We start from the raw sequence: 17,531 nt of genomic DNA, 5'->3' as shown, positions 1-17,531 counted from the left end.
GGCAAACCCGGGAGGATGGTACTCAGGCTAGAGCATTACTGCAAATGAAATAAAATCTGTGTTCATCCACAATATAAATGAGATGGAGTAATTGAAAATATTGAAGTCCTCTGAATCCAAAACAAATGGTGAAAAGTTCACCTGATCATTTCTGTTTTATAAATACATACATGGATAGATCTAACTATTTTTTGCCTCAGTTCAATTCAGTTCATTCCCGTATATATTACGAGGTGCCACGAATAATGCTGTACATATATACTCACAGATGCCCTACGAAGCATGCTGGGGGAAGAGTCTTTCCTGAGGACTGGGGGTGTGGTCTCTGGTGTGGAGGGCGGGGTCTTCCCACCCTGAGCGAAGATGGTGTCCCTGGACAGGCCTCTCTGGAATATGGCTGGTACAGACGACTTCCTCTGCTGTGTCTTCCCACGAGCCCACTTGAACTCTGGAAGTACAGAACACCTTTATAACAAAATATCAAACTCTTCTTAAACACAACAACATTTCATTTCGTCAACTATTATCTTGATCAAAGTATATGATTAAAACACCCTCTGCAGTTCCAAAGAAAGTGACTAGAGGGCCTAAACCTACGTCACTTCATCCTGGACACAAGAATTGTCTACCATCCAAAAATGATCATGACCATAGGTTGTATAGAACAGAAGATATCAAAACCTGGCAAAGGTACATGTATATGATCCTCCCTAACAACATAATTTTACTACTCACTATAAATGTATTCACCATGGATATAATTCAAGCAATTTGACTTCTTCTTTTCAACATAAAATGTTGCATGTTTAACAAAGTTTGATGGCATTAACAACCACTGTCTTTAATGGCTATAATAAACAAAGTACCCTTCCTAGACTGGAAGTGGTCAAGGAAACCGTTAATTAGACCAGCAAATGTATAACCTGCAGTGTATAAATGTTGTGTCACATACATTGTTCCATAAGGTCACACCAAGTCTGAGGGGACTTATTATTTCTAACTGTGTAGACTCAACAGTCCAACTACACATACAGTTTTTAAAGCATTTCCAACGCTATATATAGACCCCAGCCTGGACTGTGCTATACAACCTTCTTGTCAGCTTTCACCTCTAATCTCTGCAAATATACTTTTCATCACATCCCTTGTAGGACATTTCATAAACCCACCAAAACTTCCTGTACCAACTTTACTAATCCATGTCTGTTTATACGAAAAACCACCTGTTACACAAACGGTTTATTAAGAAAGTGACAGTTGGCATTTCAAAATTTGGACCACATCGCCTCTATAAACACACTTTTCTGGCACTTCTTCTTGTCAGAGAAGCGGGGCTAGGACCAGTTAGCATATGCAAGGTGTCAGGAAAGGGGAGCCATGCAAACAAATGGGTATGACAGAAGGGCGAACATGATTAATTTGTATGTGTCTGTACTTCTTTCCCATCAAAATGGGCGCTGCATGCAGGCAGGTCATACAGAGGTGAAATACACAGTTCAGAAAGATCATACATGTACATTCAGAGAGGATATATTGAACATCATCTTCATCCTTACTCAGGGTTGGACAAGTTTTCTAAAATTCACTTGTTCTATCGGGCAAGCACATAAAAGATTTACTTGCCCGAACCAACTTTTCACTTGCCCAAAATTACATTTTGTATGTACCTTTTATATGTATTTTCATTTCCACCACTGGGATTCTTATTATTGCCTCTAATTTTCTATGTTGACCATTGCTTGATGTCATTGACTGAAAAAAGTGACAAGTATAAGAAACCTCACTCACTCACACAATGGAAAAATCTAACTTGCCCGTTCGGGCAAGTCGGGTAGGTCATGCACTTGCCCGATCAGCCTTTCACATGCTCTGGACAATAGGGCTAGTGGACTTAAGCTTGTCCAACCCTGCTTACTCATACTAGTTTACATCTTAGCATGACTTGAAACTTTTACCAGAACAGGTGTGCCTGGTACAGGTAAACACCATCACGTCATTTCCTGGGTGTGTGTAGGTTGGGAAGTGTTTTTTTACTATGGCCACAATGACTTAATTTCATGGATGACATTGGTGCATGCAATTATTTTCACCTTTCAAACTGTGGCCACATATCACTCCATATCAGTCAGAATTTCATGCTTACTGGAGGACCTGCTCTCCAGAGTAGGGGGGCACATGGTCTGGGCATGGGGCCACATGTTTTCTTCTTCAAACAATCTTGAAACAAGAAGGCAATAAAATCATTACTGAAATGGCAACAATTGTCTCTTATAGTCATACTGGAGGTGAACATAAGATAAACCAAGCCTGGGAAAGAATGGTATGGATGTTTAGTCCTGTGGTTTAGCAGCACATTTTATTTTTGCTGAATTTTTTTCGCCCGCTCGCATTAATTTTGGGGTCTCCAGTGGATGTCATCCATAAAAGTAAGCCAGTGTGGCCAGTCATGTACATCACCTTGACTCCCATTGCCTAGCATTGGTACTCCATGTCTGGATTCTTAATGAAGCAAAACAGGATAGGAGCTCCAAACCAACATCCTACATTGACTGAATGTACATGTACAGCATGGAAAGTTTTGTCATAAAGTCATGTAAAATGTATTTCTAAGATCAACATATTTTTTTCATATCACTCACAACTTCAAACATCATATTATAGTTAGTGTGAATATGCTATCAAATTGCTGTCAACTTCAATATCAAGAAAATATTTGCTGCAAAACCAGTCTTTGAACAGGTGGCGCTTTTAGTCTGTGTTTTCAGAGGCATGGGTAAAAGTGTCTCCAAAAAGAAGGTGGCTTGGCGGTTTTTTTTGTGCTGTCCAGTTATAACACACAGTGAGTAATCTAATCAACTTCCTCTTTGTAGTATAGTGACCCTCTTTTGATTAATGTGCACTTCCTTTGAATAACATTTTCTGACACATTGACAGACACTGGGTACATACATGACACTCCCACCATCCCTTAAACAAGCATACATGTGTGACAACATCTGTCTGGAAGCATATGTCAAAAGAGTACTATTTACTCGGACTGAACTTTACAATCGAACTTTGGTCATGACAATCTCGCCACCAGAAAAACACTTCCTGAGAGCCATTTTCGCACCTCGGAGTGGCGGGTCGTCCAGAGTAAACATCCAGACGCCCAAGAAAGCAAACACACTCATACAGAACATTTAACAAATCAAAATATGGCTGGCTTATCAGCCTCTGTCAACATTGTTATTGCAGAAAAATTGGAGTTTATAGACTGCCAAAACATAATGAACACCATTGTTTGGGGGACAAACAAGATATGAAGTGCCGACACGCCGCCAACACCTGTTGTCTCCGACAACGCTCAGACGTGTCACGGATGGCGAGATAGCACACCGTGATATCCCGTTGCCTTGGCAACCAATGGCTATCTTGTCGAGGTGTCGGAGGGCGATATTTGCTCAGACCTCAGGTGAGAGGACACCACCCTGGTAACCTGTGCCCCTGAGAGCTATGAAGCAAACAAGCCAGTTTGTCAGACAAGCAGGACCAACATATTGCTACAATGTAGATGGACTCGATACGGAAGCTTGTTGTGTTGTATTCACTGACACCAGGGCCGAACTTGGAAACTCATTTGCGTGACAATTGAGAGACAGATCTAAAAAGCCGACAAGACTAATCCTCGCCCCAAGACGAGGGCTGGAGTGTGTTAAACTTTGTCAGGCATTGTCGTACTGTCATATGCTGACAGGCAGATACAAATCTACCTTTCTTCTGACAAACACCAAAGGGCACACAAAATTAGATAAGACCACCTGGACTTATTACAGAAAGTCCTTCATGCTTTGCTTCAACTGTGGATTTTGACATTTGAACAACTACTTAGGAATGACTTGCATAAAGCAGCTTCTCCGTGAGGCATGGACCTACTCTGAGTCAGCCATTTACTGCTTCACAGTGAAGTGCAATGTACTTTACAACTAGACTCTAGGTGTGTTTCTAGATAAGCATCAACATTCCTGGGACAAGCTCTCACCCGCCATGGACGCACCACGTAGAGGTTGGCAGTTCCCATTGACGATGCGATGTGACGTCAAGCTTACAGCGAGGGTCATATTTGTTTGTAAGCACTGTGGAGGATGTCACCCTGGTTACAGTTACCCCATAGGGTTATGGAACAAAACACATTCATTTGCTCAGCATTCAATGTTGACATGTGGTTATGACAAGGAGGCATACTAACCTTGCCCTTTTTTATGGTACATGCTCTGGACTCAGGAAGTTGGTACAAACACAATGATTGGCTAAAAGATCATGTCATTTCTTATCTGCGAAAGCAAAAAATTAATATAACAGACAAAGAGAGATTTCCAGAATGGGCAGGTGCTCCTACATAGTCGCCCAGATACAATCTACGTTGCCTCTGGCGTACAGTAACCCACGATCAACCACAAACCATCATGGGGGACCGCATTTCCTATCAAAATACCACACAAAAAATGACAAATAGTCATCTGCAATTGTAGTATATCTGCAGCTTCTTCAAAGCACTTTGAAGTCATAACAATGGACGAAACAAGGATGTACTAGAGAAGAACAGTATGTATAGAACTATCATATATGTACCTGTGGTGAGTACACCATATACATACTGGGCTATTAAATAATGAGGCAACAAAAGTAAGGACGATGACATCACTTTCAGGGGACATACACATGTGCTTGCCTTTACTTTTCAATACAACATTGATCTCCAAATCAGATAGCCCCATATGCCTGTTCGAGCTGTAGATGGTCATATATTAGCAATAACCCACCTGATAAGGATCTCTGAACACAGGTAAGTTATGGTTGTCTGCTGTACTAATTGTGTTTGGTCACGAATGCTGCATTCCCAAGTGCTGGTGGCAAAAGGTAGGAAGGCCCTTGTGGGACACCGATAAATCACCAAAAGTTTGGAAAAGCTAGTTTTCAATACCACACAGAAATTTTGGAACATTTGGAACAAAGGTACAATAATTCATAGATAAAGAGACTGTTATAAGGCAAATTTATTATGTGAAATCATAACAAAGTCTGAAAACTGTCTATAGAATGCAAACCCTTAAATTTGGAATTTTACACAAATTGATCTAAGGGAGCTAGAAACTTTAATCATGACACAAGCAGAGTCCCCATTAACTGGTCAAATGCAGCATATTGGAAGGCTTATATACATATAGACAGAAGAAAGATGTAAGAGATTTTTTCCCTTTGATTCTTCGAAAAGTGATTTCATTAATAGTATGTCTAGTTCTGTTGGTGGGTTTATCGCAGTCACCTCTGCACATGTTATGTCTAACAATCACTGTGGAAGTTGACAATAGGAGCTTCCCCCGCCTGCCCTGTGGGCCTTTGTATGGTCCCCGCTGATGGTAAAGATAAAACCAGACGTGACAGCGACACTTTGCCTCACACCTACCTCATTTGTTCAACGTGTAAATTTTTCATGAAACCTTCCGAGACTGGGAGAGGGCAAAACAATGCTTATCTGTGCAACAAATCTCTCATAATTGAAACAAAGGGAAGACGAAGCAATAACAACGCCAACATGTCTGCAGCTAGCTCAAACATTCAACATGTATTCACCAACTTTGTGTTGGGGTCAGGGTAAAGAACATTCGCTTCCTGAGGAAGACTATAGACCACACTATAATTACATTAATAATGTGATACAAGCCACTCGACATGGTCGTACTTTGTTCTTTTCCTGTTTCATTTGTATGAAATATTAATATCTGGCAGCCAACGGCCCATTTTATGGCGTTGTTAATGGAATCTGCTTGGGCGACATGAATAAATTGATGACATATGTTCATTAATGCAGGCTAGATTGCTATCTGTCTCCTGACCTGCAAACTACCCTTCCTTGCCATTTGTCTTCCAGAAACTGGGGAAAAATAGAACGGGTTGTCACGCAAGGATCTGAAATCATCTCAAACACCTTAGGTCAACCATTGGAAACAAAGCAGGGGAATTTATAGCTGATTTACAACGAAGAAGATAGTAAATTTCTCTTTTCAAATGCGAACACATGCCGGCTTAATGTAAACATTATTTATTAAAGATCTCCACAACTCCTGTACTTTGCCAACAATTTTTTTTAATGGGAAACTTTACAGCCATAAATTTCACACAACTGTTAGACATTTGTCTTCCAGATGGCTATAAAAGAAGCATACTTTGTCGTAAATTTGACTGAAGCTGTAAATATTTTTTTTGTAAACATATCTAATGAGATATCGAACCCGGAAGTTTTGCTGCAGTACCGTAACAAGCCACTAGAGGGTCCAAAATTGAATTGTTCCAGGTCTCATCAAGACCTACCCACATACTGAATATCAATACATGTACACAACCTTAGCTTCTTGGCGAAGGTAAATACAGTTAGTTTGCAGTCACTGCTATGGTAAGATAGAGTACTGTATCAAACATTAAACCATATGATTGTACACAACCAGAACAAGACTGGCAATAAAAATGTATTATTGCCATGACGACGATTGAGGGTACAACAATACAGCTCAAATCAGAAGTAGACTGGAACTTCCCTGTCGCACTATCCCTGGCACAATATACTAGCCCACCTGTAACATAAAACTACAGCCAGCAGAAATGTACTATCCCCGGTACAGCACAATTGTCTGCCAGTGACCTAAACCTACAGCTGAGCACTACAGAAGTATTTCCTGTCTGCCTGTGGCGTATGGCTTGAACAAGCTCTAGAAAAGAAAATGTATCCTTCATAACATAACATAACAACCAAGACAACGTGATCCATTGTGCAGAGTTCCCTGTCTGGTTTCAAAGGACAAATTCCAAAGAGCAAGTGTGACCTACAATCCACCATTGCATACCAGAGATACATCTGGAACAGATTTGGGGGGAGGGCTTGCATACCCAGCATACTGCATTCCTGTGGAAATGCCTGTGCAATTCCTAGAATTTTTGCAGACTGAATGCAATATATACCACTTGACGACTCCCCTGAGGCGTCGTCAAAAAAAACTAGGCTTGGCTTGTTACATTCATAGTCTGCATCTGTACTACATAGTTTTCCATTAATCCCAAGAAATCAAGTATTACATGTACTAAGCATTTACTGTGGCGTAGAGATGGTGCTATTTAGCACTGGGTTGAGAAGGTCACACAACTCCATAGAGACAGGTCTGACTTTGACTCCAGCTGACAGCAGGTGCCAACCTGCCCTCACTCAAAACACTTTACAACCATCTTCTAGTCTAATTCCTCCTGCCCTTTTGTCGCTTCTCCAACTGGGACAGCACAAAAGGACATGCCATCATTACCGATACCTCATCTCTTGGGGTTCCAGAGACCTTGGGTGCTTCTTGTTATATATAATAAGGCTGGGCTGAAACCCTGTGATCCACAAAATGATAAGACTGGTCCTACTCTGGGGATATAAAGCTCACCTTCTCCTATCAGTTCATCTCAATCCAGGCAAAGTCAGGATTAGCATTTCATCTATTTGCAAAACCAAGGCCTTCACCAATGCTGTGTTTAGCTGAATGAATTTCTGACTGGCTGATTAAGAAAATGTGAGGGACATACTTTTTGGGGGTTAATGCCTGATAGCACTATACGTTATACTAGTAGTGGCAACACAATAAATATCATCAATTAAAAATTGGAACTACTAGTGATTGTTAAATCTGTCTGGAAAAATGTTACATGTACTTTAATACAACTGCATTATTAAGGACTGAGCCCTATTCTGGCTTGTTTTAAACATTAAAATCTACATATCATCATAATTCCAAGACGTATCATCAGAGCTTTTAATTGCACAGATTCAGCATGATCATGTAATCAAGTTTTAGTTTGTCGATTTAGAGTCAATAAAAGTAGAGTTTTGAAGTTCAGTAGTGCCCTTAACTGAGGCTGTTTGCCACCACTAAATATAGGACAGTGATATGAATTTGCAGAGTTTATGCACTTGCCCCACAGGTTGTTGAGCTTCTCTCAGGAGTCAGTGACATGCACATCTGCATGTAAACATTATTCATTACCTCTTATCAGTTCATCAAGGAGACATGGTAAAGTTGGCAGCGTGTGCATCACACTTTTGTTGTGATTGTTAGCCCTGAGGGATGGAGCATGTGCTCAGCCATCACCCTGCCCCTGCCATTTGGCACTCACCTGCTGGTAGAGATGGGACCAGAGGGGACCCCTGGGGGACACCAGGTCAGGTGACAAGCAATAAAATATTAGACTTCAAAAGACAGATGAGGGACACGTCTGTTTGGGTGCTACCATTTCAAACTGAAAGGCTGATCCTTGGTGAACAATACCTTCTGTACATCTCTATCATCATATCTAACCTCTGATCACCAACCTCAGCATGGTAATTGAGTTACATACAGCCATATGGTGCTAACCTGACAAAAGTTAGAGACTTTTCATCTCCAAGCAAAACCTAAGGTAGCATAAGATAGTATCAAAAGTGCAGCCACCTTCATAGGAGTAACTGCACTGGTTACACTCCTTTGCCAGGAGTGTAGCCAATGGATACTCCTATGTAGATTATGATACTAATTGTTATGCTACCATAGGATCAGCTGGTTAAGAGACTTTCACACACCTCTCCCCTACCTAAGCCAGCAGAAAATCCCAAACAGAATATTTGCTTCTTCTCACTCATTTAAAACAATTTACCTAAGACTTCCACAGGTTAAGGTAATACATGACATTGTATAAAATTCTCAATAAAAAAGATAATTGACAATACCACGATGTACATTATCAACTACGGCCACCATTGCCTGTACTAGTCTTATATACACTTTCCCCATCATTCTATAACAGTATGAAATATGAAAAAGTTACTTACGTTTTGTTGCCACATGCAGTTTTTCTGAGGGGGAAAAACAAACAGAGGTTACAACTTTGAAAGTACGGCCATGAAGGGAAGATGGAAGATGCCCAAATATAACATCTACATTGTCAAGTATAGGCCTTTACATTGTATGTGCCATGACATGGATTGCCCATATTCATGCTACCAGCACCACAATTATTATGAAAATTAATTCTGAAACACCTTGCAAGTAGCAACATGTGACTTACCATAAAACTTTTGCTTGGCAGATATGTTAATGATGCAATAAAAGAATATTAAAGCATAAGTTTATTACATCATCATTCTTTGTATTTATGTCTTTTGCTGTAATTCAACCAGGAAAAAACATTGTCCTGATTAATGACAAATGCAGGAACAAAATGTACAAAAGGTAGATCAGACATATTACCAGGCTTTCATAACAAGGATGACCTAAACACTGCATATCTAAGTGAAACAAGTTTACAGAGTACTTTGCAAAACAACTTTGGACAATAGCTTATATACTAGTATGACTATGGTTGTTCTGTCAAAGTGAGAAGGTCCCTCCTCTCTTCATCGAAAAGTAGGCCATAAACAGTGTCTTATGAATAATTGAGCATGACACAGCAAGACTGGGGTGTAATCTGACAGACGGACGCTACAGCTCGTCCCTGGGTAACAGGCACAATGCTGCTTATCTACAAGCTAGATCCCTTTTATGAGAATGAAGATAAATTGATCGATAAGAAATCGCTGCCTATTTACTACACCCTGTTCCCTTGTACATGTATTATGACAACACGTCCCTTAAGACATTCCGCCAGAAATCATAAATAAATCCACAGGTCATTCCAGTAAGCTATTGTCTGAAGTTGTTTTGCAAACTACTCTGTAAACTTGTTTCACTAAAAACAGGCCATGTTTTTATGTTTGATCGTTCTTGTTTTTTGAATGCCGGTAATTTGTCTTGAGTCCTGTTATTTCTTGATGTGCTGGCGTTTGTGGGATTAGCAGGCTGTTTACCCATATCACTGCTACAGGATGGACCATCACAGTCAAACTGCAAGAAGGACAATTATGCTCAATGACCTGGGAGCCAAAGTCCAAGTCAAGTCTTTGGGCCTAATCCTTATGTCAACTACCTGTAGTATATTACATATTCAACAAAATTATTATCAAATATGAACTTTAACTCCTTGACCAGTTAAAACTTCAGCATCTAAACATTCCAATCATTCTGGTATTATCAACCCACAACTTTAATTAACCCTACGCCAGTCCACTTGGCTACATGATAAATCTAACAGCGAATATTCTTTGTGTTAAACCTTCATTCAATTCAATGGTCGAATTGCTTGTTAGAACAAAAATATCACCCCGGTCTATCCAAAACACTGAAATTAATGACGTAAAACTGATCAAATTGTAAATTCGGAAGTTAAAACAGATTTGAGGTCAGATTTACGACTTACCCAAGGACTGTAGCTGTAGTCTTACCCAAAAAAATCTTTAATAAAAACTAAAATAATATAGTCATAACATTCACTTGAAACGTACTACAACTGATCCTGACAGAAAATTTCAGCAATATTTGGCAGCGTGCATTATCTTCATGGAGTATATTGGTTCTGTTAGTGATCCTAAAGTTCAACTGAAGTTCAACTCTGTACCAACTGCCTTTTGTTCTGAAATCAAAGGTCACTGGTGATCAAACCAAGTGTTACAAGTACTTTAGCAACCCACTATTGTGTTTTTGATAGACAGAGGCAATTGTGGTGCTGCACACTTGATCTGTGAATGGAATGGGTGCTGGTGGAGTTCGAGTCCTTGATATCAAATTTGACATCCAGATATCAAAATCTGAGCGTAGGTTACAAAATCTTATTACAAAATCATTTAATATGATAAAATCTCACCCTCATTCAGTCATTGAAAGGTATTGATACTTTATAAGTGTTCATTGTCAGAGAAAAAGGGATCTTATTCATCGAGATGTTAAAAATGTTTGTTCTTCTTCAAAATGATTAATATGATTCCTCTACCCATTTGGTCTTGCTTGCTGTGTTACTGTAATGTGTAAGGGTTTTAGTATGGTAAGTGTTGGTGTGTACATTGTATATGGTACAAAATTATAAGCACATTTGTGCTTTACAACACATTCAAAACAGCACAGCTGTCCATAAATGAAACTGTTATGCACTCTTTTATAAAAAAAAGTCATGTCAGAGGCAGTTCTCTTAATATGCAAATTAGCTGGGTTAAGCTCCTGTCACACATAGCCAACCATGGTCTACCAATCTCCTCCAGATCACCACAGGTAGTTAGTCCTGAGCAAGGTCCTCTGTCTGTGTGGTTTGAGGTTTGTCAGCAAGCTTGCCTACTAATCTTTAAAACTTGTCAGCACCGACTGAGTATGAATTTTGAACATTCAATCAAAGTTAGTTAAGTCTTATTCTGCTTGGATGTGATCAGAGGAGCAAACTGGAGCTATAATAGGATTTTGGCCTTAACTCCAAACCCAGACCCAACCGTAGTTGGGAAGTAGTGGGAGAAGTCGTGGTTCTGAACATATGACAGGGGCTTAACAACTGCAAAGGCAAGTTGGATAATGTATATATGGCATATATGTGGATAAATGAGATTGCTTTGCTGTCCAATCAATCTCTTGAAAAAAGACTTTGGAATCGGCAAGAAGAAGTAGAGAGGAAAAGTTGTGTTCGTCATGGGTTTTTGCCAATGATGTAGCATTAATATCCCCACCACACCAACTGAAAATGTTAGACAAAACCTTAGCACAGGAGCCCAAACAGAGAGATGATTGTTATATGTGAAGCACCAAAATTCATGCAAAAGCGGTCTCATTGTGTGCTGGCATGTTTATCAGGCTAAAACTTTGACCACCAAACACAAGGCATGCAATTATAATGTATGGCATGAAGGGTGCATTGGTGGGAGGGAGGGCGACAGCTACACCACCAGTTACCTGGGCAGTCAGAACCGCAAAGAATCAATGAAAGGTGTGACAGGCGGTCATGATAAAGGGCAGCAATTGCTCCACAACAGATGATGACAAAGATGGGTGAAAGATTGCCTGTGATGTGAGAATCGCTGGGAGGGAAGGAGATAAAGCTCACAGAGGGATTGTGCAGGTCAGCAGGAGGAAGCAACAGGCTGGACCCTGAGGAGGAAGGGTGGAGGTGGGAGAGATCCACTCACAGGTTAGGAGAAGGTGCAGCACTCCATCAATGTCAGGGGGTGATCACCTGAACCACAGGTGGACAGATCACCTGAACCATTGGTGGACGGATCACCTGAACCACAGGTGGACAGATCACCTGAACCACAGGTGGACAGGTCACCTGAACCACAGGTGGACAGATCACCTGAACCACAGGTGACAGATCACCTGAACCACAGGTGGACGGATCACCTGAACCACAGGTGGACAGATCACCTGAACCACAGGTGGACAGATCGCCTGAACCACAGGTGAACAGATCACCTGAACCACAGATGAACAGATCACCTATACCACAGGTGGACAGATCACCTGAACCACATGTGGACAGATGGCCTGATTTAGAAAAGGTGAGACACCATGTTGGACAGTCCATGTTGGGTATCACACACCAACCTGTAGTGTCAGGTAAAACATTGTTTCACAAGGCCCCACATGTCCCAATTCTAGCACAGTAAGAGGAAACAACATGCCTACACAAGGCCCCACAGGTAAAGATAAGGCAGCCTGCTCCATCACTGTCACAGGTCTGACAGGGTGATGACCAGCCTGCCCTGGGCCCAACATACACACACATATTAGCTCTTACATGGACTGGAACGCTTTATTGCAGCCACAACTAATAACAGCGATGTGCTGAGGTGTTTCAGTAGTGATAGGGAGGTGGGCACACACATTAAGAGACACACCCATGGGGTCATACAGGTGACAACAGACAATCCCTGGGATCTCAGAGGGCACCAATATTGAAAACCCTTTGGTGCAGAACAGAGCTTTACAGCTTGATGAGAGAGGACAGTGTACATGGACTACAGACACACCTATGAGATTTCTACCAGAATAAGTTTATTATCAAAAGTCTTGTTACGACACATTATTTCTTTCCACAACTGCTCCCCAGCTCCAAGGAGGTTAGTCTGTTTCCATCATGTAAACAGGAAACAGAACAAACTTCCAAGGAAGTAAGGATATTTTGCACAAGTACAAGCCTGACTTGTAACAACAATTTCTTCCTTAAATATTGCAAAGAAACTGAGCATACAAAAATACACTCTGTCAGTTCTCTTAAACTATGCAACCAGTTCACTCATCCCACTCTCTTTTGGAAAACTAATTACTCTGCAAAATGTTAAGATGAGGTTGCAAATGAGAAAATATGTCTTATCTCTCCAACCCATGTCCCCAGCTTCCCCTGATCGGAGGAGCCCACATCAATTTTTTGTCCAACATGTGAAAGGTTAATAATCTCCCGTTGTCCAGCCATGTCCGTATGACCACGGCTGCATGTAGATATCACCCGGCCTTTGTAATCAGCAACTATCTAGACTCGCAGTCCCTGTGTAATTTTCACCAATCAATTTCCTCCCTGGCTCAAGCCGAGAGGCGGCCAAAGTTCTGCCATCAGCAGGTGTTCAGGCATGCGGCGGCCGGAGACTTTCTCATTTCCAGTAACGGCACATTCCGTTTGGCATTAGTCTGAAATCTAAAGACCATCAGTGCCGGGGGTGAGCGGTGTGATTGTAACACTACTGATAAGTTATCGCAGCCATTTCTCACTGTCAGGACAGGACATCAACATTATCTGCCCACCAACACCTTTGGTCAGAGAGCACATCATCACCAGGATCGATAGTGAGGCACGCCGAACCCACATCTCTCCCGCCAACTTATGAACCGCCGGCTGCTTTATGAAGACGTATCACCCCGGCACAAACTTGATGGAAAATTAGCTCAGTTTGTCTAAATCGTTGCTGATTTTGCAGGAAGCCGAGCATTGATTTCCTGGCCAGACCGTCCATCCTCCTCATACATTTTCATTACTTCACTTCTACAGACCAAGAATGATTGAAGTTGTGAAAACAGTTTTCCTTCTAATTGTTTCTTGATTCTCCCCCAGCAGCCCTTATCTCCCAGCAGAAAGGCCCAAACAGATGTAATCACAGTTCTGTAGAAACATGCTTATCTGTGTAATAATGTGGAGGGGCTTTATCCTGTTACAGCCTCCAAGGCTACAGCCACAACTCATCAATTCTTCAATAAATCAAGTTTCAGGGCAACTGGAACTACCTTAAAAAACTTCAAACTTTCCCTTCCCCAAAAATGATTACTTTACAGTGCAACATAACTTCTGTCAAAAATATTGATGTTTTTCATTTATCCTGCTTAATATTGTACCCTTCACCAAAATAATTTCCATATACACTATTGCATCTTGAGTTAATAATGTCAGAAATAATGGAGTAACTGTACACTTACATGTTCTCCTTTCCATGATTGAAGGTATTACGAGAGATTTCTTTAACATAACTTTGTAAATCTCTCCAAAAAATTGTTACTGTTACAGTAATTTTACATTTGTCTGCAATTTCTGATTAGATTATAGTTTCGTTTTTGACAACTTTTATACCAATTGCAGTCTTCATTACTTAAGTTTGTTACTGCTTTATGAAAGTTACAAACACATCCTGCATCAAAATATCTTTTTAGATAGTAATACTGTGACAAATACCAGATACAATAACTTACACTTCTTTATCCCCACACCTTACATTCAACAACTTACAACTTTACAATCCAAAGTTACATTACACAATTGCATGTCATGATTAATTTCGGTGGGTAGGATAAACGTACAGCCTTCACTATTGTTGTTACAATGAATTAACGGCACAATGCCATCACAGTTTCAAAGATCTTCAGGATCCTTGGTAAGAATAACACAAGAAACACATTCTACAAAGTACAGTTGACCCTCATAGATGAGGGGAAGGTGGGAAGTTCTCAGAAGACTGATCTACAGGCAGGTTTAAGAAGTTGATGAAGATGAATCCCCATGAACAACAGCTTTCAAGTCCACTTCTTTGAAGAACAAGAGTCTAGCAGAGCTCTAGCTTCTTCATACGAGGGTGCAAGGGTGGTTTTGAAGGTGAAACAGTATTCAGAGGTGGGATACATTCAGACTTAATCCTTCCCTTCATGCCATGGTGTTCACAACAACTTAACAGTTGTCAGAATCTCAGATACGCACAAAAAAATGTCAAACACAGTGAGTGAAAATTTAGTGGTGCTTAGGTGGTGCCTTCATTTTCAGGGCAGATCCAATGGTTGTTACAAGTTCCTTGAAGTCTTTCATGGAGTGGCGGGGATTGAAAGAAGAGAGGCTGCTGCTGCGCTGCTTCTTACGTTGAACGACTTCATCCACATTTGTGGAGGACCCCGGCCGCAGGCGCTGTCCCGGTCTCCGCCCACTGTAGTCCCGTATTGTGACATCGGCATCTAAAAGAGATGTATCGTTAATTTCTATATTCCAATAATGAAGAAAACACTACAAAAGCATACAACATTTTGAACATAAAGAAAGGACTGGCCTTTCTTCATTTTTGAAGCATTTATGATTATCAGAGCCTTTATGAGAATGTTTCCTGTACCCATTCCATTGTGACAGTTTTGGCCTAACTGAAAACAAAAATGACCTTATATGCAGTAGAAAGACTTCTTAAGGAACACGCTCATACATTTTGTACAACTGTGTCCTCTAGAATTGCGTGACTTCATCCAGTTAAAAACTGAGCGAACGTCTGTGAAACTGTTCCCTTTCAGACATGACTACATCTCCATCTAACAAAGTGACAAACCCTTTTGGAAGGAAGGAAAATGGACTTCATTTGAAACGTGTGTTCCACTTGGCTCCACTCCACACGGAAACCTGGTTATGATGTGTTAACAGCAGCATCTTTTCTGTACATGCCCCTGCAAGCCAGACACATTCCAAGGAAAGGTTTGCCTCTCCATGAAACATGTGGCTGTTATAGCTTCAGGGAGGGTGTGAAACAAGTCAGGATCTTGTTCTACTGAGTGAAATTTGGCAGAAAGGCAAGGCTGAATGTGTTCAAGCTTGAACTGAGAGACCCTCTCTAGGCCACCTCTATCCTGACATGTTTGCAACTGCACAAATCAATGTCAGTCACAGAATCAACCCCTTACCGTATGCATCAATGAGGAGCTTGACTATATGGTCATGACCGTACATCGCCGCTAGGTGCAGTGGAGTGTAACCCTGTAAGAGCAAGGAAGACAAAAACATTTGACATTAGTACAAACAACAAACACAGCTAGGATGGATATGGTTTATTGTCGAATGAAGAAGTTTGGCACAGGTAATAATTACAAAGTCTAATGCATCACCTCAGAGTCTGTATTTTTTGGTAGGTGGATTTGTTTTCATCAATTGTTCACCAGTCATGATAATAGTACATGTATCACAATATTATTAATATTACACTGAGCATTTCTTTTCCTTGTGGATAGCTTTGGCAGATTAGCAGTTGCAACAGAAGCTGCTGCAGGAAGGAGTGTAAGTATGTCACTTTTTCCTGTCGCGAGAGGAAAACATGAAGATCTCTGTTCTACACACACACCATCACAAGGATAGCACCCACTCACAAACAGTTAGCCTTATCAAGCAAGAATTTACTTGATGTTTTTCTGAAGGCGTCTCTTAAAGCCTTCCTGTTATTGAATTTGTGAACAAGATCAGCCTTGTCCATCTACCCCCCTCCCTCACTTTTGGTCAGGGTTAAGTACCGCACAACACTATCTCTTCACACTTCTGGTTTACAGACAGAGGTCTCTTTGAGTTGGACAATCTCGAACGACAAAATCCCTCCCCGCCTATTATCAAAGGGAAGGTAGGGCTAATCGATAGACAGCAAAGTTTCCTGACTGCTGTGGAAGTCAGCCAAGAAGTTATAAATAAGATCTAGACATGAAGCAATGTGCCAAGTGACCAACGCCCCGACAGGAAGGTATACCATGTCACAAAGGGTCTTTGGGTTCTTTGTGAGTGTCCAGCATTGTCTAATGTTACTATCACTGTGCCCCATGTTTCCTGTAGGTCCTGCTTTGTCCTGACCATGCCTTTGATCTGTCCTGATCAAACGTCTGCTGCCCTTTGGTCAAAAGATAAGCTTTCACTTTCAAGCTGGGTAAGGTTGTGCTGACATTAATAACTTTTACATAGTGTCACCTGCAGATGGATGGATGTGCTACAGCTTGGTGTATATGTATCAAACCACTATGAACACAAAGTTAAAGCAAAAGGACAACACACTGTCTGACATACACTACATTGTACAGTCCCCAGTCTAGGACACAGTCACAGATTTACAATTTCCCTGGGGGCAAAACTCGATGGTAACAAACAGCGGTCCTTTTTGTAGTGTTCTGTGAGCAAATAAATGTCAACATTGCACAATTTACGAGTAATGGCCATCGTGAAATAATTGTCTCTGTGTGTTTTAGCTTCAGGTGTTCCCAACAATCAAGACTTCCCTCTTAATAGCTATGATAACAGTTGTGAAGAGTCCTTGGATGGAATTAATGGCTTGACAAAAGACATATAATTGAGCTATAAATGATAAAAGCAGC

At 41.0% G+C, this 17,531-nt stretch overlaps 2 long non-coding RNA genes across 2 annotated transcripts; both read right to left on the bottom strand.

Moving 5' to 3' along the window:
• Window positions 1-357: 357 nt before the first annotated feature.
• On the bottom strand, window positions 358-9,282 carry LOC118417043. Its single transcript, XR_004831309.1, has 3 exons — window positions 9,112-9,282; window positions 8,876-8,899; window positions 358-448 (listed from the first exon to the last, which is right to left on the bottom strand). It is a non-coding gene; the product is annotated as an uncharacterized LOC118417043 (long non-coding RNA).
• Window positions 9,283-12,928: 3,646 nt separating this feature from the next.
• LOC118417042 lies at window positions 12,929-16,162 on the bottom strand. Its single transcript, XR_004831308.1, has 2 exons — window positions 16,089-16,162; window positions 12,929-15,380 (listed from the first exon to the last, which is right to left on the bottom strand). It is a non-coding gene; the product is annotated as an uncharacterized LOC118417042 (long non-coding RNA).
• Between the last annotated feature and the right edge of the window lie 1,369 nt (window positions 16,163-17,531).

This window comes from Branchiostoma floridae, chromosome 6, assembly GCF_000003815.2.
Source record: "Branchiostoma floridae strain S238N-H82 chromosome 6, Bfl_VNyyK, whole genome shotgun sequence".
NCBI classification, from domain to species: domain Eukaryota; kingdom Metazoa; phylum Chordata; class Leptocardii; order Amphioxiformes; family Branchiostomatidae; genus Branchiostoma; species Branchiostoma floridae.
The sequence above is the reverse complement of the archived record's forward strand: the minus strand, read 5'-3'. Positions and strand labels throughout refer to the sequence as shown.